This window comes from Ursus americanus, chromosome 20, assembly GCF_024610735.1.
Source record: "Ursus americanus isolate L20-20 chromosome 20, mUrsAme1.1.p, whole genome shotgun sequence".
NCBI lineage: Eukaryota > Metazoa > Chordata > Mammalia > Carnivora > Ursidae > Ursus > Ursus americanus.
In genome coordinates, this window is record NC_142146.1 from 42,883,709 (window position 1) to 42,907,771 (window position 24,063).

The following is a 24,063-nucleotide window of genomic DNA, read 5'->3' on the forward strand; positions in this document are numbered from 1 at the left end:
TTTGATTGTTACCGATTTTCTTCTTTCTCACCATCATCTTCTATATACATCCAATGCATCGTTAGGCATGCTGATCAATATTATTCATGTTTAATTATTTTTTTACATATTGTTAAAAGTTTCTCAAAAGATTGCACTCATAGCAACATAGGAGAGTTTTGTTTTCCTAAACTCTGAATAAGAAATTATTTCCATTATTTTTCATCTTTGTCAATCTGATGTTGGCAAAAAATGACACTCCCCATTAAAATTTCTAGTCTGTATTTTTAACTAGTGGAAAAGTTGAACTTTTTCCCCCCATATTTATTGGCCCATTATAGTCCTTCTTTTGTATAGTCTCTTCAATTTGAACTTTTTTTTTCTACTGAGGTGTTTCTCTAGTTTTTGTTGAGCTACAAGAAACTTTATATATGAGCAATTTTGTCTTTCTCATGTATTTCAAATGCCATTCCCCAGTTCCCCATACGAACAGAAAAAATGTTAAATCTCTGTTATCCGGTGAACAACATAATCCAACTCCTGAGCAATAGGGAAGTTCTTATTTTTCACTTTAAAGTGAAATGGAAGGAAAAACTTTGGAGCAGCTGTTTCCGCATTCTCTTTTAAAATAGATTTCTATGACAATTTAACTTAATTTATTTCTAAGATGGATTACCCATTTGAGGATGTTTGAAGCCCAGTATCAGCTTAATTACTTCTTGCCATTGTTAAATAATAAACTGTTTAAAATATTGGATATTTTACAAGAATTATAGAAACAAGGGATATAATCAAAATAACTGGAATTCGATCTTTGAAGACTGAATTTTCAACCTCATACATGACTTATTTGATTCTGGAGACAGAATGAAAATCTTGACCCTTAGAGACCAACCCACAGGTAGAAATGGCTACCAGTTGTCCTTTCCCCAGGACAGCTATCATCCATATCAATCAGATCATTGATGACTGTGTGGTTCCTGTGCAAGATTTTATTTTATTTCTTTCAATGAAGGGAGTCTTTCCACTCTGTTTTTATTTGCTGACAGCAGAAAATATGTCTACAGTTCATTCACATAATGAATGGGGTGGGAAATTAATTCTATGGGGACTGAGATTGTTTGGTTTGTCATGAGACATACCCGACATTTACGGCTTTTTCCCTTTTGTGCTACTCCAGTACACTGTTAAAAGATTGTGCAATAAATCCGAAAGCATGTTTTGCAAAGTTCATATCTGCATTTGCTACCTTTAATATTAATAGGAGTGTATCTTTAAAGTGAGTAAATTGAGAAAGTGGCTGAAACTATAGTTTATAAAAGAAGATTAGTGGGTTTAATATGCACTGGAGAGTAAAAGAAAAATCTTATTACTGTATGGAGAAATTACCTCATAAAGAAGCTAATACAGCAGGCTAGGGAGTAATTTTTAACAAGGTTTTTATGATGCACAAGTGTAGGCAAGTTAATGAACTTATCTTTCTAGTTATTTTCAGATTGGAACGATGCTCTTCTTTTCTAGTTCTTGTGCTTTAAAAAGTAAAATACATTTAATCACCCACAATAAAACTAATTCATTACTTTAATAAATCAAGTACAATCTTATACTGTACACTTAAATGTCTTTGCAATAATGCTGGAAACCAGATCAGGTGCTGATGTTTAGCATGGAATGGAGCAAAAGGTAACCATGGAGCTTATTTATTATTTAAATTAGTGTCAGCTATTGGAAGCAGGAAGTGGAGACAAAAGAATTAGAAAATACTTTGCTTTAATAATCGCACACCTCTTTGTACCATGACCATTTAGTCTTTCAAATTCACAGAAACAATTCTAAAGAATTGTACATTCAACAGAAGAATAACGTGGGCCAAGGGCGAGGGGGAGGGGATTAGGAAATCTGGGATGTTCGTCCGCCAGCACCAGGCATGGCACACTTAGGGATTATTTAGGAAGAGCGTGTTGGCATTTTTCTGCTCAAAGACAAAAGACAAACTGCTAAATCTTCATACCAGTCATTGAGAAGCTTTCTATAATGACAATGTGATGAATTTAGGAAAATAAAGTGAAGGAAAAGGTAAATGCATAAAGAAGTGGTCGGAAAAATAAATCCCTTTGTAATATCTAACCTAAATCAGATTTATGATAACAGGTTCACCTCCCATTACTCCAAATTATGGTGTACAAGGCAACACACACACACACACACACACATTTTAATTTAATTTTAACTTTTTTCAACATTAGAATACCAGAGAAAATAATCTGAATTAGAATGACCCGTGTAAAACCCTCTATGTACCACATTACAACTGGTATAGACTTAGATAAAATACTCTCTCTTTGAGAAAGTAGGTACCCACTCTCCCCTGATATTATCAACCTGATGACATAAACTTCCATAACGCCTTTTAGGGTTCTCGTGCCCTACAGCCGAACACTGGTTGCTGGGATTCCTTGTGGTAGCAGTGCTGAATGTCACTGTCTGTCAGACATTTCTTATCTCCTTTTACTATCCACTTGTCTCCCAATCAATACGTTTCTGTCTTATACTACTACTCCCTTGGCATTTTCCCTGCTAAATCACAGTGGCTCATACTGAGTTTAAGTAATTCATGCTGAAGTGCTAGCCACATGATATATTACCATTTACAGATAGTAAAATGCCAATTTCTTCATAGCTCTCTTGTATGATGCTGATCATAGTAAAGTCAGGCATGGAAGCAGACTGGTGGTGAGCCATATTTTCATCAGTGTTATTTAAATTACCGTAATTTACCATAAATTACCCCATATACGTAGCTGCCTACTCTGAGTTTTTGTGAAGTTGACTTCATCTGGCAATTAATGTTAGATAATAATAAAATATACCCGTATGTGAAAAAGTTGTTTGTTCCATGCAAAATAATTTACAAAACACTTTGTATAATTGAATATGTATTACTGAAACACATTGTATGTGTCTGTGTCTGGAATAAACAAAGGCAAGACAAGAATAAACACTTACTGCACCTAAGAATTCACTGTATGTGTTCTGCCTAGGGATTCGTTTCTGAATTGCAGAAAGTTAGATGTCTTAAGTGATTTCCAAATGACGTCATCCCAAACAACCCAGTTTTCAAAGGTAATAAGCGAATACAGTGGTAGAATTCTTGATGCCAAACTATTTTGGTTATGATGAAATAAGCATACACTGATGTATTTTTTCCATTTTGAGGGGTTTTATTCCCAAATTAATTCTTGGTTGTCGTAAAGAGTTTGATGGATTACATGTGCTTCATCCCAAAATCTTAGCAGATCAGTCACTGGTGGGGAAATGTCACAACAACCCAGAAGGCAGTCTGGAATGCTTGCTCTCACTCTGGAAATTTTGATTGTTGGATAGAGTCCCTTAGTCAGCTCTGAACTGAGCTCTTCATATATAATGACCATCTTTGTGCTCTAACTATTCATTCGTCTTGTCTCTGTGTCTCTCCAGGTGACTCCTCTGCAAATCTTCAAGACCATTGTCCATGTTGTTGTTTTTGTGTTCTAAAGGAATGGATACCTCTGGGATGTTCTTTCTCCTAAGCCAGACCCAGAAAATCCCTCAAAAGAGATAAGGTGTGTACAATGGGACAGTGGGAATCAGCTTGCTCTCCTTCTAGCAATATATGAGTCCCTATTTCTCCATTCCTTCACCTGTAGTAGATATTATCATCTAAGAATATTTTTGATAATTTGATAAATATAATCTTTGTATCAGGAAGAGTACTCATCAAAGCTCAATATCAGAAAAGACTCTCAGAATATGGACCAGAATGTCTATGATGAGTTACACGAGGGGCAACAATCTTTCTAAGGAATAATTTTACATTTAATTCCCTTGAATTATCTCTTTATATAGCAGTAGTTCCACAGGATTCCTTATTTCTTTATGTGACAAAAAAATCTCAATATAATAATTTCAATGTATTGGCTTTCAAGTCATTAAAAAAAATTCGAGTCTATGGTCACATTCTGGCCTTAAAATTAACCAATTGGTTTTAAGAACTCCCTTTTCGTTTATGCCCTTTCTGTAGAAAGTGGAGTCATCCTCTGATGACTAGATTTTTTTTGTTATCCTTACTTTTCTAGATGGTGTTCCATGAGCAGTCAATTTAAAAACTGGTCATGAGTTCACCTGGGTATAAAGACTGTGGTCAGTTAATATTTTTCAGTGGTTGTCCACAAAGACAGCAAAAATCTCAGAGGTAGTCTACATGTAATAATGGCCCTCTGGGCCCAATTGCACACATGCATATATGTAAGTAGGTTTGTATTTTTGCTGGGAGTGGAAGTGAGGGCATAGTGAATGCAAGTGAAATAATGAGTGTGTAAATGAAAGATTCAATATGAAGTGTTTCTCTTTAAAAAAGTATGTTATTACTTTGCAATATTAGAAAAAAAATAATCAGCAAAAAACTCATCCATGACATTTTCCCATTCTTTGGAAATGTGACTTTTAACAGATTCCATAGCTTCGTCATCTAGTCGTGCTTAACAAATCTGTCACATCTGCCCTCTGCTTCCAGGTCCACGATAGTCTCTTTGTCATAAAGCTCAGTTAGGAGTCTGCTGAACATATCATGCACATGTGGTGTATGTTACGTATCTGTGTTTGTTAATGTACTCCACATGCCCCTGGCCCATTTTATGAAATTGCTTCCTTTATCTATTCTATTTGTCTCTATTTCCTACTGTTTGGAATACAGCCATTCTCTTTCATGTTATTTGCCACTGAGAATATTTAATATAAAGGTTTACCATTCATAAATTTACTTTACATATAAATAATGATGCTTTCAATATAGTTCAGGACCACAGAGGGCTAATCCTCCCTCAACCATATGGTATAAATATCTAATTTTAAATATAGGCTTTAAAGACAGGTATTCCATTGGCAGGGAAAATGGTCTATTTAAAATCTGTTACTCATATAGACATCAAGTAACATCACACGTTCTCATGTGCTATTAGCTGTTTGTTATTTGGAAAACCTTTTACATGGATAGTCAACCATGTAAGAATTACAGAGCACCTTACAAATCCATTTATTAAAGCAGATTTGCCTAGAGTGTCTCTGGACAGAAGGGAAATGGAGAGTGGATGTATTTATTTATTTATTTATTTATTTATTTATTTTTAAAGATTTTATTTATTTATTTGATAGAGAGAGAAAGAGAGAGTGAGAGCACAAGCAGGGGGGAAGAGCAGAGAGGGAGAAGCAAACTCCCCACTGAGCGGGGAGCCCAATGTGGGGCTCGACCCCAGGAATCCAGCATCATGACCTGAACTGAAGGCAGACGCTTCACTGAGCCAGCCAGGCGTCCCAGGTGGATGTATTTATACACAAACATGGATACACCCGCCCTTCACTGGAATACAAACTGCAGCACACCTCTTGTCTGATAAATGAATGATTGTGCTGATCCGAAAGCTCTCCTGATTCATGATCTGGCCTGCAACATAACACCCCTTCTTAACATGGCAGGAGGGGAAGAGGAAGGACTATACACACTCCTTCCACAGGCTTCTTGGACTCAGAGGCGGATGTCTAACGAAGGCCAAGAAGCACTCGGCCAGAGCTGTCAGCCTCCACGGTCACTGAGGGAAGCCACTTCCCAAGCAGCTTTCAGTAACGCTGCGAAATCTGTCATTGAAGGTGCAGCTGAGGAGAATCCACTCACGAGCCTTGCTGGGCTCAGGACTAGTCACGAAAGTGTGTCTGGATTTCTGTGTTTGACTCCAATTCTCAGGGAATCCTTGCTCCCTTCCCATGCCCTGTGGCCCACAGTATGGCACAGAAAAATGTTCTGGCCTAGGAATTAGACAAGGCCCAGGGGTAGCATTGGATCTTGCCTTATCCATAAGGATATTGTGGGGATACAATTAGATAGTAGTCATACATATATTTTGGAAGTTTAAATGTTCTTCAACTTTGTGCCTTTCTCTATTTTCATTTTTCTGCAATAACTTTATACTACATTTTTAGTAAAAAAAAGAACCGATACATTCTACTTTTTTTTTTAAGTTACGCATGTATATGGCATGAAGAGGTTCTAGCGAATGTTTCCTGGACAATTAAAATAGCAATAATTAACAGTAGTAACTATTGCAACTATTGCGACTTGGTTGCAAACATACACAGAGTAGAACCCCAGCATGAGAGGAGTTTATTGTTAAAGATTTTGGAAATGAAGTGGTGCAAATGCATACTTTCTGAACCCTAACTACACACTCAAAGCAATCCAAAATAATAAATAGTGTTAGCACATCACACAGATGCTTGCCTGTGTCCTCACTCAGTGTTCTGGAAGAATGAGATCATCAGGACTTTGGCAGCCTCATACAAGGTCCTTCTCTGTACGGATGAAGATTTTACCAAGCAGAGTCACAAGGTCCTGCAACCCTTATATAATTGGGGGACTCCTTGTATAGTTCTTGGTTAGGCCTGTAAAAAGAGAAAGGACAGGAAGTAGGCATTGTCTCTCTCTTCCCAGAATTTGCTTTCCAGAACTATGCATAGTTAATTCCTTTCATTAGCGGTTCCCCAGCCCTCTCCTGCCCATCACAGCACTGGTCCTTTCTTGAAGTTGTCCGCGAGATGGTTCTATTTGCATATCTTGCCTTCATTGCACCCAACATTTCCAAAATCACATAACTATCACATCCTCATATTAGTACAAGTGGAGACACTTGCGAAATAATAATTGGCATCCTAAGAGAAATGATAGGAAACTTGCAGCTGTTGGAAAGCACGCTTAGGAGGAGAAAGAACCTGTCATCCTCTGGCCAAACATGAACCCATTTAAGTGGCATGTTGGTTACATTTCTAGGGATATGTTAAATTGGCCTTAAGTAACCAGGTCACAAGGTTAGTAGAGGCCAGTGTTAGTTGCGGAAGAGTTTTGAATCTCCTGAAGTGATAATCTCCTTCCTCCCCTCTAAAGGCAGTCAAGAAAGGTGCATATGCCTGTTGCGTAACTGAAAGAAATCTGAATTTAAAAAATTATGTGTTTTAGCCTCATTTTTGGACAATGATAGTTTCTCATGCTTTCACTTCAAGACTTACCTCAAATTCTGTTTATTTCTGAAGTTAAAACTACTTTAGGTCTTAGTGGCATTCGCTGGTACATTTCATTATTTAAAAGTTACCTTGAATTTTAGGTAGTGACAGATGTTTATTCATATCTTCAAATCAGGACTGCCAGAACCTAACCCCAAATTTGCCCAAGAGACTTGAAACAAAACATCAATACTTGTTCCCATTTCCTGCAACCCTCCTATCCAGCGTGGTTCAACATATCAGCAAAAATTTCTGATTTACATTCTATTTCCTCTCTCTAGCTAGTCATCAAGTTGCCTTGATTTTCTCTTTGAGATGTCTTGTTAACTATTCTTTATCATTCACTGACATTGATAAACCACTTCAGACTAAACCTGCCTCACTTCAAATATCAATTACTGAAATACTCTATTCTATTTATTTATTTAATCAAATAACCATGTGATGGTATAATATGTTGATCGACTATTGCTCTATTATGGAATAGAAATGCCAAAAGTAATCACAGACGATAAAATAATAATGTAATTATGAAAGAGAAACTGAAGCAAAGGTGCAAATAGAAATATTTCAAAATAAAACTACTCATTTCAGCAACTGTAATTTTCCCAGTAGATTAATGGGCCAGCTTATGAAACTGAGATGGATGTTTTCAGAATATTCCAGAAAGTGGTACATTTAGGCACTTTCTATGTCAATTATGATAAATGTTTGTGACCGATTTGGCTCACTTTGGACAGAGCCAGTGTAGTCTTAGTTATTCAATACACTCCATTTGTTATAAATATCGATACTACTACTAGTACTAAAATAAATTTTATTAATTGGGGAGCCTATATTCAATTCCTATCATCTCTATATTCAAATTCTATCATCTCTTCTTATGCTGCCTTAGTGCTGCCGTTTTACCACCAGGGTGGAAGTGTCAAGTGTGTGCATGATTTTGGAAGAAGTATATCGTATTTAGTTTTTTGTTGTTGTTGGCAGTTTTGGCAACTGGTAGATTTGTAAGAAGATGAAGAAATAAATAGCAAATATATAGTTGAGAAGAAAGTAGGTAAATTCCTATGAAATGGGTATTGTCTACATCATTTTAAAAAGGGAGAGCATTTGAAAATTATAAACTATTATTTTAGCTTTTTCTAAATATAAGGCTTCACTCTAGTTAGTTATGCATCCATCCGCCTGGGACTGAGTAAGTGTAGAGATTAGATAGGTTCAAGAAGGTACTCAAATAGAAGGAAAAAATGCAAAGTAGGATTATGCATCAAGACAATAGCTTCATAAACCAAGCTATGGCCTTGAAAGAGGACTTTCCAAATTCTTTATTCTCTTATTTAGCATATCAAAAGCTCAGCACTGAGCTCCTGAAATTTTTGGTATAGAGAGCTGCTCTTTTGGCCGCAAAGCCAAGCCAAGAGGCTTACTGGTACCTGGCAAAAGAAGGCTATGGTTTGGACAACTTGGAGAAGAACTTGTCTGCCTTGGAGGAAATGAGAAAAAAGAGATAAGAATGGAGAGAGTCAAGCAGTCATGAATCTGAGGCTTTGCCCCGGACAAGAAAAGGATGCTAAGTAAAGCATACTAAATGAGGAAAAAAGCACAATGGCAGAAATGTGCTGGCAAGACAGTCTCAAAGAAATCTCAGCTTATTTAATCTAACACAAAGAAAATATTGCTACCATTTTTTGTTTATGGCAATAGTGCTGTACTGTAGATTATTATAGAGATGTGTAAACAGACTTTGGTACCTAGCACAATCCCTGGTATTGAAGCCAGTGTCCCTGTTGTGAGTTCAGATGGAAAAATGAGTGGGGTCATATCAGCCCCAGGACCCGTCCAGACCAATCAGGGAACACATGGGCCTAGGCTCAAGGGACAGAAGTGCTTATCATCCACAGGGACCTGTAGGACAAGGAGTTTAATCAGCACTACCTTGGAGATGTAATCACGAGATACACATAATGAAATCTCTAACATAAAGAATAAAGATAAGTTTTAGATTCCAAGTCTCTTGAGATGGAATAGGCCTCCAGGGGACCAGGTGAAGGGGCACCAGAAGTTATTAAGTAACATCTGCTAGTATGACCTCACGGGCCTCCAACCCATGGTGTCTACCTACTTAGGAGACTTCTGTTAACATGACCTCATGGGCCTTCAATCAGCAGCGTCTACCTTCTCAGGGGACTCCTGCCCCAAATTTTGCTCTTATAACCCTCACTTGCAAGCCATTAGGGAGTTTGGGGCTCTTGAGCATTAGCTCTCTGTTCTCCTCACCAATAAATCATCCACCCTTCTTCACTGCAAAAGCTTGGTGTCTGTTTTTATTGCCTCGCTGCACACTGGGCGGACAACCTCTGATTGGTCCACACACTCACCTACCATATACATACGGTAGATACTAAAACAAAGTTTGATGCATTAGGAATAGTTAGTAATCTTAACTTGTGATACAATTCTTTTTCTATATCATTGGTACTTTACCTAAGTCACCAAAGAGAAAAAAAAAATGTAACGTAACTTTTGTTTTGCTGACTTGGTAATATTTGCCCTTAGAACAAAAAATTTGTAGTATAAACGTATTTATAAATCAGCTCTGAAGAATAAATGTGATGAAAATGTGGATCTTACAGGGAATTTTGGAAATTATTTTGAGAAAAAGGATGATTCTTTTTTTTTTTTTAAATTTTTTATTATGTTATGTTTGTTACCATACTAGGATGATTCTTTTCAAAGATAGGAAGTATTTGAAGGAAAAAAGCCCATGTTCAACATTTTGTTACTATCCTCAAGTGATGTTAATTTCCAAGCTCAGGCATTCATATCATTACAAAAAGCTGTGAGCATGGAGAATTCCATGAAACCCAGTGGGCATTGCACAGGTGTCTTATGAGTCCCTAATGACAGCCAGCTTCCCAAAGTGCAGGAAGAGGACAGAACAGAGCAGAATTATAATGAGATTCAGTGGTGCTGTGTATATAAGAATAAACAAAACAAAAAACAACACCACCAACAAAAACAAACCAAAAAAAACCCTACAAAGCAAAATACCTTCAAGAAGATTTTTAGGGGTTTCATTTAATTATAATCTACGAGAGGATGCTGGCAGCGTGAGTGCCCTTGGTCTACAAGTTTATTATGCTTTCTTTCTTCTGTCCCCTACCTCCTTCTGTTTACCTAGTTCTCATGCATCACGACCCAGACAGCAAGTGACACAGGGGACGGCACTGTAAAGTGAAGTCAGGCTAGAACAGAGTGAAGTGTTAAAGGTTTCTTTTTAAAATGCATCGGATATTCACACTCCACTTTACAAATCAGTGATCAGTGCGTGCACTACCGCAGTCATGGAAGTGAGGAAGTGCATTAATGGGTGTCAGAAAACAGATTAAAAGGGCATCACCCCAGAGCCAACAGTCCTGTGAAATGGCAAAATTCAACTGTGAAAGAGTTCTTGGGGATTCATGATGTCTGCTTCTAAGCGTTTTTCACCGCAGACTACTACATAAAATAATTGGCTTTCATTACAGATTCTTCAATTCATAATGTGTTATTATTGTTATTTTATTGTTATTTTGGGGACAGATCTAGAGGTAAATATTGAGATAAAGGAAAATTTGGGTTTTGATCGTTTTTCATTAAGTTCAAGGTGTCATTAGTAATAAGAAAGAAAGTCCTCATAAATAGAAAGAAATAAATGATATTGGAATAAATGGAATGGATTGAAGACAAGGATTGTTGCATTTAAATGATGCCTAGGTTTTCCATACAGAAGAAAGAGGATCTGGGAGTGGGAAACGCTATAGACCCCCAAAGGGGGGGAAATTATAGACCCCAAAGATCATGAATTGCATGGTCTGATTTCTTCCCACTTCTCCAGCTTCCTCTCCTCTCACGGAGGGCTGGCTTCGTGGGCCGGTGACACACAGGACCTTGTGTTTGGTTTAGTGATCTGCTGTTGCCATTCTGAAATTCTTAATTTTATCATTGAATTTGTTTTTTGTAAGTGAAATCCAATGAGACAACAGCATGCCACCAGTAAAAGAAATACGTGCAACTGTATGGATCCATCCTTCCTTGACGCCCAGTTCACTGTGCTCTGTCAGCACAAAATTCCACTGGACTCACGATTGTGGGAGTTTGGAGTACAAGGGGAGTGTGCTGTGTCTACAACTAAATAAGAGGAGGGTGCTGAAGCCCCCAGAAGCCACCTTTTCCTTTTGAACCAGACCTCGCTTCTAGTGTAGAAAGAAGGCAATAGCATTCGAAGAAACCCAAAGGACCAAGAAACCCTGCAATATCTTTCCTACTCTGCTGCCTTGGATCAGCCAGTAACTTCCACTGAGGGGGTGACGTAGATGAGAAGGGAAAGATGGGGCAGTCCACAGCTCCCTTTTCACTGAGTCCTTCCTTATCCATCAGCAAGCTAAAAGGGAAAGAGTGTCGGTAGATTGTATTCGTATCAAGAAGTGATATAAAACAGTCGACTCAGTTTTGTGCAGCATTTCCACTGTTTTGGTTAAGAATGAAATACGTGCGGATGTATGAGCTATGAAATACGCATTGTGTCATTTCGGTGATTCTGCAGATGAGGGAAATGTTCTTATATTCACATTTAAAAGTGACGTTGCCAAACATAAAGATGGATGAAAAAATTCGTGCTAATGATTTAAAATTCAAAAAAGATTTTTTTAACTTAGAATAATATTAAATAACAGGTTGAAAAAATCATAACAAAAGAAAAGCTGTTATAGTCTAAGACCTTTAAAGGCACTTTTTCTCCTGCTTTCTGAACTAGGCGCCACGGGCTGACTTTGCCATGGGCCCTGCGTATTGTGGAGCTGACTCTGCTTCCACTCGCCCCTTTGACCAGGAAACAACATCTTTTTGTTTTACAAACTCAATAGTTGTTTCTCACCTCCAGTTCTTGCACCCCACTCTTCCCACTGCTTGGAACGCTTTCCTTCCTGCCTTTCACCTGGCCTGGCTTCCTTCCCCCTTGAGCGAAATGTCACATTGTTCTCCAGCACAACTCCCTGCTTGTCTCCTAGCACTTACTAGTTATAATTATTTCTTAATTCTTTAATTTACTTTTCAAAAAAAAAATTCATCTTCTCAATTACATTGTAAGCTCCCCAGAGAAAGGGACCACGATCTGTTTACTCACTGATGTGTACTCAGGATGGACAGAGTAGACAGCCAATCAATATTTGTTGAACGAATAAATTAATTAATGGAATTTGAATTGAAGGAACTTTGTACCCAGATAATGAGGAATGTAAAGTGTCATCCCAGAGAAATGTTGTTTCACAGCGTGAATGTCTTTCAGCAGGGAAGCCAAATAAATTACAGGATGCCCAGTCAAACCTAAATTTTTATTTGCTAAATCCTGTATCTCATCTTGTGTTTTTATTACTAAATCTGGCAACTATGAGAAACAATTATAAGAAGATTTGAGTCTTTAAGTAAAGCGGGACTGTGATAATAGCACAGTGTAGTACTTTGCACGTTGTTTCGGTTGTGAACCCACTCTGATAAGAGCCATATATGATTTCCCCCAGAGACATGCGAGTAACCATCTGCATTTCCCTTCCTGGGGGAGGCACCGACTCTCTGAAGCCCACCCTTGATCCCTCCTGCTCTCACAGTCCCACATCTATTTGATCTTCAAATCTCCTAAGTATGCCAGGGCCATTTAGTCCAAGCCATCATTTCTCACTTGGATTAATATGGTGGCTTCTTAACTGGTCCTCCCGCTGTCCTTATAGCCTTTAATTTGCTTTCACATAGCATTTGACTAGAGGTTTCTCCCTAAAATACATTTTGTCATTCCTCTCCCCTATTTAGTATTATTGCAATATCTATGAAAAGGTCTTTCCAAGGGCATTTATGGAAGTGTTGTCTCTTGCCTACTTGGTGATAACTCCTCCCCTTCCGCTTCATTAGTGCTGGATTGTTTGCCCCTTCCCGATTCCACCATGTATTTCAGAGCTCTATTTGGCATACTTACTATTCCCTAAGCCTAGAATGTGCTCTCACCTCACTGTGTAGGGGAAGAAAAAAATTTTCTTTGGTTTTCTTAGGGTCCCTGGCTGTATCTGAAAATTAGATTGACAAAGGCAGATTCACAGGGAAAAAGCACACACGTTTATTTAATATCAATTTTATGTGATGACATGTGAGATTTCATGGGAAAATAAAAACCCAAAGAGACAGTAAGGACTGAGTATTTTTATGCTAGGTTTGATGAAGAGTGACAGTCATGTCGCAATAGGATAGATTTAGGAATATGAGGTGAGTATAGTAAATTCGGGGAAATTTAGCAAAGCCTGCTTGTTGGGATTCTTCCCAGATCTTTTTCTAAGGGGATAAGGGGATCTTTTCCTGAGGGTGTAGGGAGGGCTTCTCTCACATGAAGGGTTTATGATCTCAGTTTCACGGGAGAAGGATGAGAGGAAGGTCAAAGTGAACTTCCTGCTTCTTCCATTTTCTCAAACTCCTTCAGCTTAAAATATTCAATATACTAAGGTGCCATGTATTGGGGTAGCATGTCCTGAACCCCATCAGTCTGCCAAGCAGCTGTTTCTCTGTGAAGCTTTGCTGCATCTCCTCTCCACCGTTACCCCCACGTAAGACCGACGTGGTAACCTGTTTCCCCTTCCTCGTCAATGCGGCACACTCAAAGCCATTGCTTACTCATTAGTGGTTTCTAGTAGTGCCAGGAATTCTTGGAGCAGTAACTCTGTTATTGAACTTTGGATTCCTTGCACAATGGCTAAAATATAGTAGGTATTCAATAAAGTTTTGACACATGAATAAATAAATGTTTGCATGTGTTTAATAACTTGTCATTACACACACACACGCACACACACACATGCACACACATTGTACTTTTTTGTCGACAGATCAAAAAAGCAAAGGGAAGATTACAGTGGTATTTATGGTGGGCCAGGAGGCCCATTAAGGATTTATTTTAGAAAGAGATACCATAGCAAGAACAGTATGGGCAATTCTTAGTGCTTTGCTAAGTTCTAAACTTATTGATATCTGTGAAGATCTGATAGTCACGACCCACATGATTTCCTCATGTGAAAATAAATAGGTACAATTTCAGGGACCAAAGGGACGATTTTTGTAATGTATGAAAGAAATCATTAGGCAAATACATATTTTTCTTCTTCTTTTTTCCATCTTTTTGTTTTGTTTTCTACCTGCTAAATTCCACCAGACACATGCTAATCTACTAAAAATGGTTCTATTAGGCTTATCACAAAAAATAAATATAACGCAAACAAATTAGAACCGTATGTGAAGACAGTTATTTCTATCTATATCGAGGTTCATCAAATATGAATGTAATGACATCCTGTCAATATTGCCTGCCTTGTTGAAAAAGACTGTTCATTAAGTGAAGCTATAAACTTTCTGTCATAAGGGATATGTGTTGTTTTCTAATTAAAAATTGTTTTCAGCACACAAGTAATTTATGGCTACATTCTTATTATGAAATTCAAGCAATACATATATACGCAGGGTTAAGTGTGAACCTCTCCCCTTGGTGGGATTCTCACACCCTTAGTTTGCAGTGTCCTCCCAAGGGGTAACCACTGCTAGTGTTATACTGCCTGACTGGAAGTCCTTCTTCTGTTTCACATATATATAACCATTTCTTTCTAAAAACGGGTTTTTTTTTTTTTACACAAAACTTCACTATACATATTTATCTCTAAAATTCTCAGTGAGATCTGTAGTGAACGTTTGTGAGCTTACATTCAGAGTATACGCTCTCTTTTTCTGGCTAGAAGCACTGTGTTGGAGAATTCACTCCTTTGTCCTCCCCAACCCACACTCGACATAGGATTGACCAGCCCGTGTTTCCTGTGCGGAACTGAGTTGGTTTGGTTAATCGGCCGATCCCTCTTCCAGGTCACAGTGACTGGCTTCTGGGTGGGTTCCAAACCCATCTGAGCCAATGAGGAAGGGGAGACATGAGTGAGAACTGAGAGAAGCTGTATTAGATGCTTTGCAAAGTTAGAAAGTGAGGACTTTTTCCAGACCAGGAACCCGATTTTTATTTCTCAAAAAATAAGAAATTTCAGGGCATCATTGTTCAGATCAGTGAAAGTGTCACATGGCTGCCCAATATAACCTGTTCAAAATAATACAACACAACACTAAGGTATGCCACTCTAGGTTGAGTGTGCTGTATGTTAGGGTTTCTATTTTTGGGTATTTTCAAGCAGAACCAGTCTACGATGCACATACATACGTTTTGGCAAGAGGCTAGGCTTCTACTTTGAAGGAGGAGGGATATTCGGCCTCTCCCATGATGACTTTATGGTAAAAATGATTGGCAAGGGTGACATCTAATCAAAACTTTATTACCTCATTTGAGACTGTTTTCATAAATCAGATTCTTCTCTGGCCTTTATAACCAATATTAAACAACACGTGGAGACTACTTTTGGATGAATAGTTCCCATAGGAATGTTTGAATTATTACAAGCTTATGAATTGATTTTTTTCCAGAAAGGTATCCACAAATCTTGGGGTAACTTTCTTGAGAGTCACATTTTTCCCTTGCCTTTTAATCCAGCGAGAAGAAAAGCATTATTAAACATATGGAGAGTATAAAGGGAACTTCAGGCGCATACAAAATAGCATTAAGTGTTTCTCAGAAAAAAAAATAGAAAAGCCAGATTCTTTCATGAGAGCTTCCATTTCCATTGGAAATGATCAAGGTGAAGGGGGATGCCGTCTTGTTGCTGTTGGAGTCACATAAGACAACCCCTCCCTCACCCTCACCTGGTCTTAAAAATTCTTTTTAACTTCAGCAGTTTCAAGTGAGTTTTTGCCAGTTGCAGCTAAGAGTCTTAACAGAGAGCCTGTGTTACAGATATGAGATGATTTCTTGTTTTTAAGGAGTTTATAATAATAAAGACAGATGCTGGCATAGAGAACCATAATTCAGGGTTAGAGATCTGCAAGCAGAGTGGATGCCTGAAAGATGCATGAAGTCTTCACAGTGGTGCTAATGCCCGAGCCTGAATCTAAATCCCAAAAAGACATTAGTATTAGGCCAATAGAGGGCGAGAGGAAATTTCAAACAGAAAGCAGGATGGGAAATCGCATGGGAGCCAGAGAGGATATGGTGAGTTCAGGGATATTCAGAGAGTTCTTCATTCAAAGTATATCTGTTGAGGATGTATATCTGTGGGGCTGCCGTGATTAGAACAGATAAAGTTCTTGCTCTGAAGGATCGTACATTTTAGTGGTGGAAAACAGAAAATAATTTAGTAAGTAAACATATAATATATAAGGTATATTTTATAAGGTATATTTGTACAGGTGCTATAAAGAAAATAAAACAGATTAAAGGTGATTGTGGAGTGAAGAAAGAAGTGCTGTTTAATATACGTAGGTCAGGGAAAGCTTCTCTGATAAGGTAATAGGATGAAAGCTGCTAGTTGTCTCCCAATGTTCACGTTTTCTTTTTCCTTTGGTTATAGGACACTTGACTATTAACTGGCCACAGAATCACACTGCTAAGATTGCATGCCCCAGCCTTTCTTGCAGGTGGTGAGTAAGCACTGGTCAATGGGATATCACATGAAGTGATGTGTGCAACTGAGCTTTTTTTTTCTCTCCCAATGTCTGAGAGGTGAACACGGCGGCAGATGTCGTGGCTGTCCTTGGCTTTAAGATGGAAGCTGTGCTTTGGGAAGGGCTAAACAACATGGTTAAAGATGTATTGCATGGTGCACTGGGTGTTATACACAACTAATGAATCATCGAACTTTACATCAGAAACCAGGGATGTACTGTACGGTGACTAACATAATATAATAAAAAAACATTAAAATAAAAAAAATCTATTTTTCCATTACATGGTAAATATCTTGATAAAATATAAATGTGAGAAAATTAAAAAAAAAAAGATGTCTGAGTGTCTAATACTGTAGAGCCCTAGGAGCATTAATATTAGATTCATACGTGAAAGAGAGAGAAACTTCTATCTTCCATTTTTTAATATCATTGCTACGTTTTGCTGTGTGACAACAGCCAAATCCGTATTCAGATGACTAGAGGTAACATTGGAGCAGTACCTGAAATAGTGAGGAATCATGAAGGTTTATGGACAAAGAGCATTCCTGTGAAGGGAATAGCGAAAGTGAAGGTTCTGTGGTGAGTCATACTTGGAATGTTCCAACTACAGCAAGGAGACCAGGGTGAAAGGAGTACGGTAAGCAAGAAGGAGAGTGTTACTCTCTGAAGTCAAGGTATTGACAGGGGAACTGATCACCCAGGGCCATGTTAGTCTATTGTAAGGACTGTAAATTTTACTCTGAGTGACAAGGGATTTTACTCTGCTTTTGAGCAATGAGTAAGATGATCTAATTTGTGTTTCACAAGGTAATTCTGGTGGGGGGGTGGAGAATGTCTACTATGGCAAGAAAGCAACAGTGGGTAAGCTGGAGGGCGTGTGTGTGTTGGGACTTTTTGTGGATGGTCGTTATTAGGAATTATTTTTGATGGGAGTTAATAGTGGAATAGTTCATATTAAATTTTATTTTTATGCTAATGGAAAAACAATCTGATAGTGAGGAAAGTCTAATGTTGGGAAAAAGAGGAGACTGCTACAGGAGTGAGGTTCCTGAGTAAAGGAGTAGTGTTGGCAGTGGGTATACTTGTGGTAGAGATGGACTAGAACATGATGATGTTATTACTATGACATATTTATAACAGAAGGAAAGACAAAATGTATGGGTGCGGTTATAGGCGTGGTTTGTTGACTTGGTGATGAGCTCCCTGTGCAGCCAGGAATGGGACAAATCAAACAGGACATGGATGTTAAAATGCACCGAAAATGAGCAAAAGTGGACATGAAATATCCCTAGGATTTCACAGAAATCTTGGGAAAGCCACCAGATTTCCTTACCTGACATCTGTGTTGTGTTACACACACACACACACACCCCCTCCCTCTTACCGTGGGCAAAGGAACATTTGATCTAAAACACCAGATAATCTTTTTTTTTTAATGATTTTTTATTATATTATGTTAATCACCATACAGTACATCCCCGGTTTCCGATGTAAGGCTCGATGATTCATTAGTTGCGTATAACACCCAGTGCACCATGCAATACGTGCCCTCCTTACTACCCATCACCGGTCTATCCCATTCCCCCACCCCCCTCCCCTCTGAGGTCCTCAGTTTGTTTCTCATAGTCCATAGTCTCTCATGTTTCATTCCCCCTTCTGATTACCCCCCCTTCTTTATCCCTTTCTTCCCCTACCGATCTTCCTAGTTCTTATGTTCCATAGATGAGAGAAATCATATGATAGTTGTCTTTCTCTGCTTGACTTATTTCACTTAGCATTATCTCCTCCAGTGCCATCCATGTTGCAGCAAATGTTGAGAACTCGTTCTTTCTGATAGCTGAGTAATATTCCATTGTATATATGGACCACAACTTCTTAATCCAGTCATCTGTTGCAGGGCATCTTGGCTCCTTCCACGATTTAGCTATTGTGGACATTGCTGCTATGAACATTGGGGTGCATATGGCCCTTCTCTTCACTACGTCTGTATCTTTGGGGTAAACACCCAGTAGTAAAACACCAGATAATCTGATACCAATGTTGATTGACTGTGATACCTTGTGGAAAATTGAATCTTCTCTCTGAGCATTTGCAAAATAGAGATAATAATACGCTTACATATAACTTGTGAACACAGATCTGTCTATTCAAATCCCTTGAAGGTATCTCCGTTTGACTTCCCAGAGATATTCCAGTTATCAAAAATCAAAAGTGTTTCTCCTCTGATTTCTCCACCATATTTGAAAGAGTGGGCACTGGCACGGACCAAGTTACCCAACTCTTCCCCCCTCCAATAGTTAACCTAGACTTCTCCCCACTCTCCCACCATCCCAAATTTAACTAATTAACAAGTCCTAAAATTCTACCCCCTACATATGTCATCTTACCATTATTTCTGTTTCCAATATCTGAAGTCTAGTTCTTTGTGAATAAAATAGCATGAATTCCATTTTCTTTGGGTCTATTTTAATTGAATTCTTGTTTCCTCAGTTGTGTTTGTTGTCATTGTTGTGTTCTATTTTTTTTCCTTCTTCCACAAGGTTTTGCTTTTATTTTCTCAGACTTAAAAATGAATTCCTCAGCAATTTCAGCACTTCCATTTTTGTGTGTGTATTTAGTTTCTAACTTTTTAAGTAAAATGTTTATTGCTGAGTATTTACTAATCTATAGCAAATATCAAACATCTTAGATTTTACCGGAGTTGTAGAGTATTGACCTTCAACTTTGGAAAAGTGTTACTGCATCTGGATTTCCTGCTCACTCCGGCATTTGAATAATGAGTCCAATAGCCTTATGAGTAATTGGATCTTTTGTGCAATTAGAACTTTCCCCTGTATTATAATTTATAGTATAGTTGAACTGAACAACATGTAATGAGTCATTTTACTGAGGCTTTTAAGGAAGTTATTTCTGAAGGTCTGTCTAAGAGGCTAAAATATGTCTGAATTAAAAAGAATGACAGGCTGCAATCAGGACTATAAAATATAGGTGCTCAGTAAGCAGCCCTATTACAATCAGAAAGTGAAGGAAACGGATCTCTGTCTTGTGTGCAGAGGCAGAGGAAATGATGAATACCTTAGGTAACTCATTCTGTGCAAAATCAATCTTTCACTGTCAATTTTAAATGAACTAATTTGTTCACAAATCTGCTCAGTCAGTTTGGAAGCATACTCTGTTCCTTCATATTAGCAAATCCTTTAATCTTGACTAGTCCACTGAGTAAGAAATCTAGAAATGTGTTAATATGATTGGACGTATGTAGTAGGATAAGAATTGATTCTTTTAATTAGTGTCTGCTCAAGTTAGAGTCCCTCTCTGGGCTGAACTATTGACCTACTAATATATCAAGAGATTATGTTATGACTAACATGTATCCAAAGTTCAATTTAACTCTTTCTTCATCAGCAGACTTTCTGGAGACTCAATTCCTTTTTTTTTTTTTCCCCAAGGAATGTTTTGCTTTAAGTACTGTAATTTGGGAAATATAAAGGAAGAAATATCTGAACATGAATTCTTTGCACAGTAATGTTATCTATAGATCATGCATTGATACAGCTCTATGTGGAGAAGCCAAGTTCTTCATAAATTTAATTGTCATCTATTAAAATGAAAAGGTGCCCAATACCATTTTTTTTGCATGAGCCTCACTCTTAAATAATTGGAAGTGTACGCACATTTCCTCAGTGGTGTTGTGGAATAATATGAAAAAGAAATCCAAGAAGTATTATGTGAATATAAGATTTTGTAAAGAGACATGGAGTAAGATATTGTAAGTACATGGCTGTCTTTCTGTTATTTTACATATATTGGTAGTTACTGAACAAGCATGTACATTTTGATTGAGAAAACAAACAATATGAAACTTTGTGTGAAATGGATGGCTATAACACTTAGAGATACATTTCGAACTTATTGAAATTTTACTTAAATACAGTAAGAAATATATTCTTAAATGAATTACACCTGCCTATGTTAAATGAAAAACTATTAGTGGGTATGTTGAAAACTATTATATACATTTATATACACATTCTATGGTACTATTTTTAGATTATCTTTTATAAGTATTATCAGCTTGGCTATTTTACCAATTTTTTAAAAATTGTTCCATCACTTAAAATAGAGCACAAAATATTAGCAAGGAATTTGAGACAGGCTATATTCCTATATTTCACACACACTGTGGTGAGAAATTTGGAAGGACTGAGTGCCTTTACTTCATTCAGCAAATATTCCTCTTACACCTTCTGTGTGCGCAGTGTCCTGTACTAGGCATTTTGTGGGAACTGGGAAGCTGTCAGACGCAATTCCTAACTTAAAGGCAATTTTAATCTGAACTTTAATTTCAGAGGCCATGCATTATTTTAACACGGAAGTGGGGTTTACGCTTTGTGCTCAACTGATATCCTTATCCTCTCCCTCAAAACCGCTCCACAACTACTCTTTCCCATCTCACTGTGGCAACTCCATTCTTCCCGTTCATCAAACCAAAAACCTTTGAGATCGTCTTTAATTCCTCTCATTCCTTCTCACTCCACACTTAATTTGGTAGGAAATACTGTTGCCTCTATCTTAAACTTTACCCAGAATCAAAGTGTTTCACCTCTTCCAGAGCTTCCTCTCTGGTGTGAGTTACCACCATCTCTCTCTCCGGTATTGTATAACCTCCAAATTGTTCTCCTGACTTCTGTCTGTGCCCCTCCCCTACCCCACATTCTAGTTACACATTTCAGGGTGATCCTGTTAAAACTTAACTCAGATCCTATCATTCCTCTGTGAAAAACCTTTAATGTCTCTCCATTTCACTCATCACAAATAGCTAAGTACTTACAATGGCTTACAAGGTCCTTAAAGAACCTGCCCTCTCTTGTTTCTATGACCTCATCTCCTCTTTTTCCCTCTCATTCTGTTACAGTCACATTGGCCTTCTAGCTATTCCTCAAGCACCCCACTCACACTGCTGCCTTAGAACTTGGGCACCAGCTGTTTCCTCTGCCTGTGAGCCTCCTCACCCAGACAGCCACATGGTTACCACTTCCTCCTTCCAGGCTGCTCAAATGTCTCATTCTCCACGAGGCCGGCCATGACAACCATATTGAAAATCACAAACTTTGACCCTGCAAGCCAAATCCCCCTTGCCCCACTTTTTAATTTTTTTCTTAGGACTTTTCCATTTCTGACATTCTCCATAGTTGACTTATTTATTATGGCTATTGTTTATTGTCTCCCTAGAATGTTTGTTTTGTGTGCTGACGATAGTACTGTGAACATTTAAATTAATGCCTGGTACGTCGTAATATTCAATAAATATTTGTTGAATAAAAGAATGGTTAACAGTTATACTAGATTGTGGTTTGAGTATAAAATCTCTTCTGTTTTTGAGACTGTGGCCACTTGTGTTACGTTATTATGTTGCATTATTAACGGCACTCTAATTTATTGGTTACTGTTCTTTATACTGAGATAATTTATAGGTGCTTAAAAATGCTGCGAATTAATCGATTGACTTTAAGTTCTGTTTATCTTTTGGTGCTAATTAATTCATTCAATATGTTGAGAGAGATCAACTGGAAGACTGTGATTATCTGGTTATTGATAATCCCTAGAACCATTGGGCCAAACCCTTACAATTTATCAAGAAAACCTAGCATCTGATAGAAGATGTAATTAAACCCCAGGTGTTTTTTTAAGATCACGGCTTCTAATTATGTGAAACGGCTTACTTATTTTGAAAATTTCAAATTAAATTTGGCAACACATTCTGTTGGTAAGGATCTATAGAAACAGGCACTCTTGTGCCTTTTTACCAGGAATGTAGAATGATGCGTCCTGTGTGGAGGGAAACTTGGTAATATCTGGCAAAATTACGTATGCTCGGAATCTTGAGTCCAGTTTTCTAAAAGCAGACTCTGAAGAGAAGATTCACGCACAAATGGGTAGTTAGGGAAATGCTCCTAGGAGCTGCGAAGGGAGTGAGGGCAAGAATTCACTTTCAGGCAAAGTTTACAGAAAGAAGTTTCTGTCTGATTTCACAGGGATATCTGGGCTTTCACACTTTGATACCAATTCATCCTTTGCAAAAAGCCCCCCTGGAAGGAGGTAAATTCAGTGGTTGGTGCCTGCTGCTCAGTTAGGCTGAGGGCAGTCCTCTAGTTGCAGCTGAGGACCATAAGAAGTAGACTTGGGGCACCTGGGTGACTCAGCCGGCTAAGTGCCCAACTCTTGATTTCAGCTCAGGTCATGATCTCAGGGTTCTGAGATCAAGCCCCACATCAGGCTCTACATCTGGGCGTGGAGCCAGCTTAGAATTCTCCCTCTCCCTCTCCCTCTCCCCCAGCTCGTACTCTCTCTCTCTCTCAAATACATACATAAAATCTTAAAAAAAAAAAAAGAAGCAAAGACTCACAGAGGCTGAGGGAGGAGTGCACAGAACTGGGAAGAAGGGAGATTGCAAGAGAGCATAGACTGCATCCGCTGTATTCAGCAATCTCATCTTTAAGAATATAATCCCAATGTGTTGGATGTACCGGCAAAAATACAGAGTGAAGACTCCACGGGCTATTTAGAGGGATACTACTTATTATACCAAAGAATAGAATTAACTCAGACATCAATCAGTAGACTACTTGGCACATTGACATATTGGAGAACCTTAATCACAAAACGAATGAGGGTGATATCTTTTTACTGGTAGTTTTATCTAAGTTCTGTTATTAAGTGAAAAAAAGCAAGTATGTTAATTTTTATCTAAGAAAGTGATGGAAATATGTATTATTTGCTTATATTTTCAAAAATATGTAATGGAAAATAACCTCAAGATTAATAAAATTGGTTTCTTTCAGGCGGAGCAAAGGAACAAGATGAACGCGACAGGGATGGAAGCAAGGTTTTTGTGGTGCATCTTGTTACGGAGCTGTGTAACTATTTAACATGATTGAAAACGATCGTGAAACAGTCTAGAAAGCAATCAATACAATTGATTTGTATCTAGACAGAAATTTAAATATGAAAATTCCCTAAAAATTGAAAAACAACTGAAGTAGGTGAGCCTACCTTTGTATCAGTTGGATGAGTAACAAGAGAAAAGAGAATTACTTCGATTGACTTTGAAATGCAATACTTGATTGGATATCCTTAATGTAGTATATTCAAATGATAAAAAAATCTTAAACTTTATTCAATATTCTTAATTTTAATGGTAATATTAATATAATTTTGAAATTATTATAGGTATATTTTTAAATAAAATAAACAATTATATTAATATCTTTGGAAACCATAAATTTTTGCGGTAGAGAAAAAAATAAAATTATAAAATATAAAAGCTATGTAAATCTATATGAAACTACGTAACCTTAAAATAAAAACATCAATATTGATTCAAATTCACTG

General features: G+C 37.8%; 1 long non-coding RNA gene across 1 annotated transcript in view; it reads left to right on the forward strand.

Moving 5' to 3' along the window:
- LOC148108417 (uncharacterized) overlaps positions 1-23,794 on the forward strand; it is a 46,446-nt gene extending 22,652 nt beyond the window's left edge. The window contains exons 3-5 of the long non-coding RNA XR_015727962.1: positions 3,457-3,581; positions 16,575-16,644; positions 23,514-23,794. This is a non-coding gene — a long non-coding RNA (uncharacterized LOC148108417). The remainder of the gene's footprint in view (positions 1-3,456; positions 3,582-16,574; positions 16,645-23,513) is intronic.
- Positions 23,795-24,063: the final 269 nt, after the last annotated feature.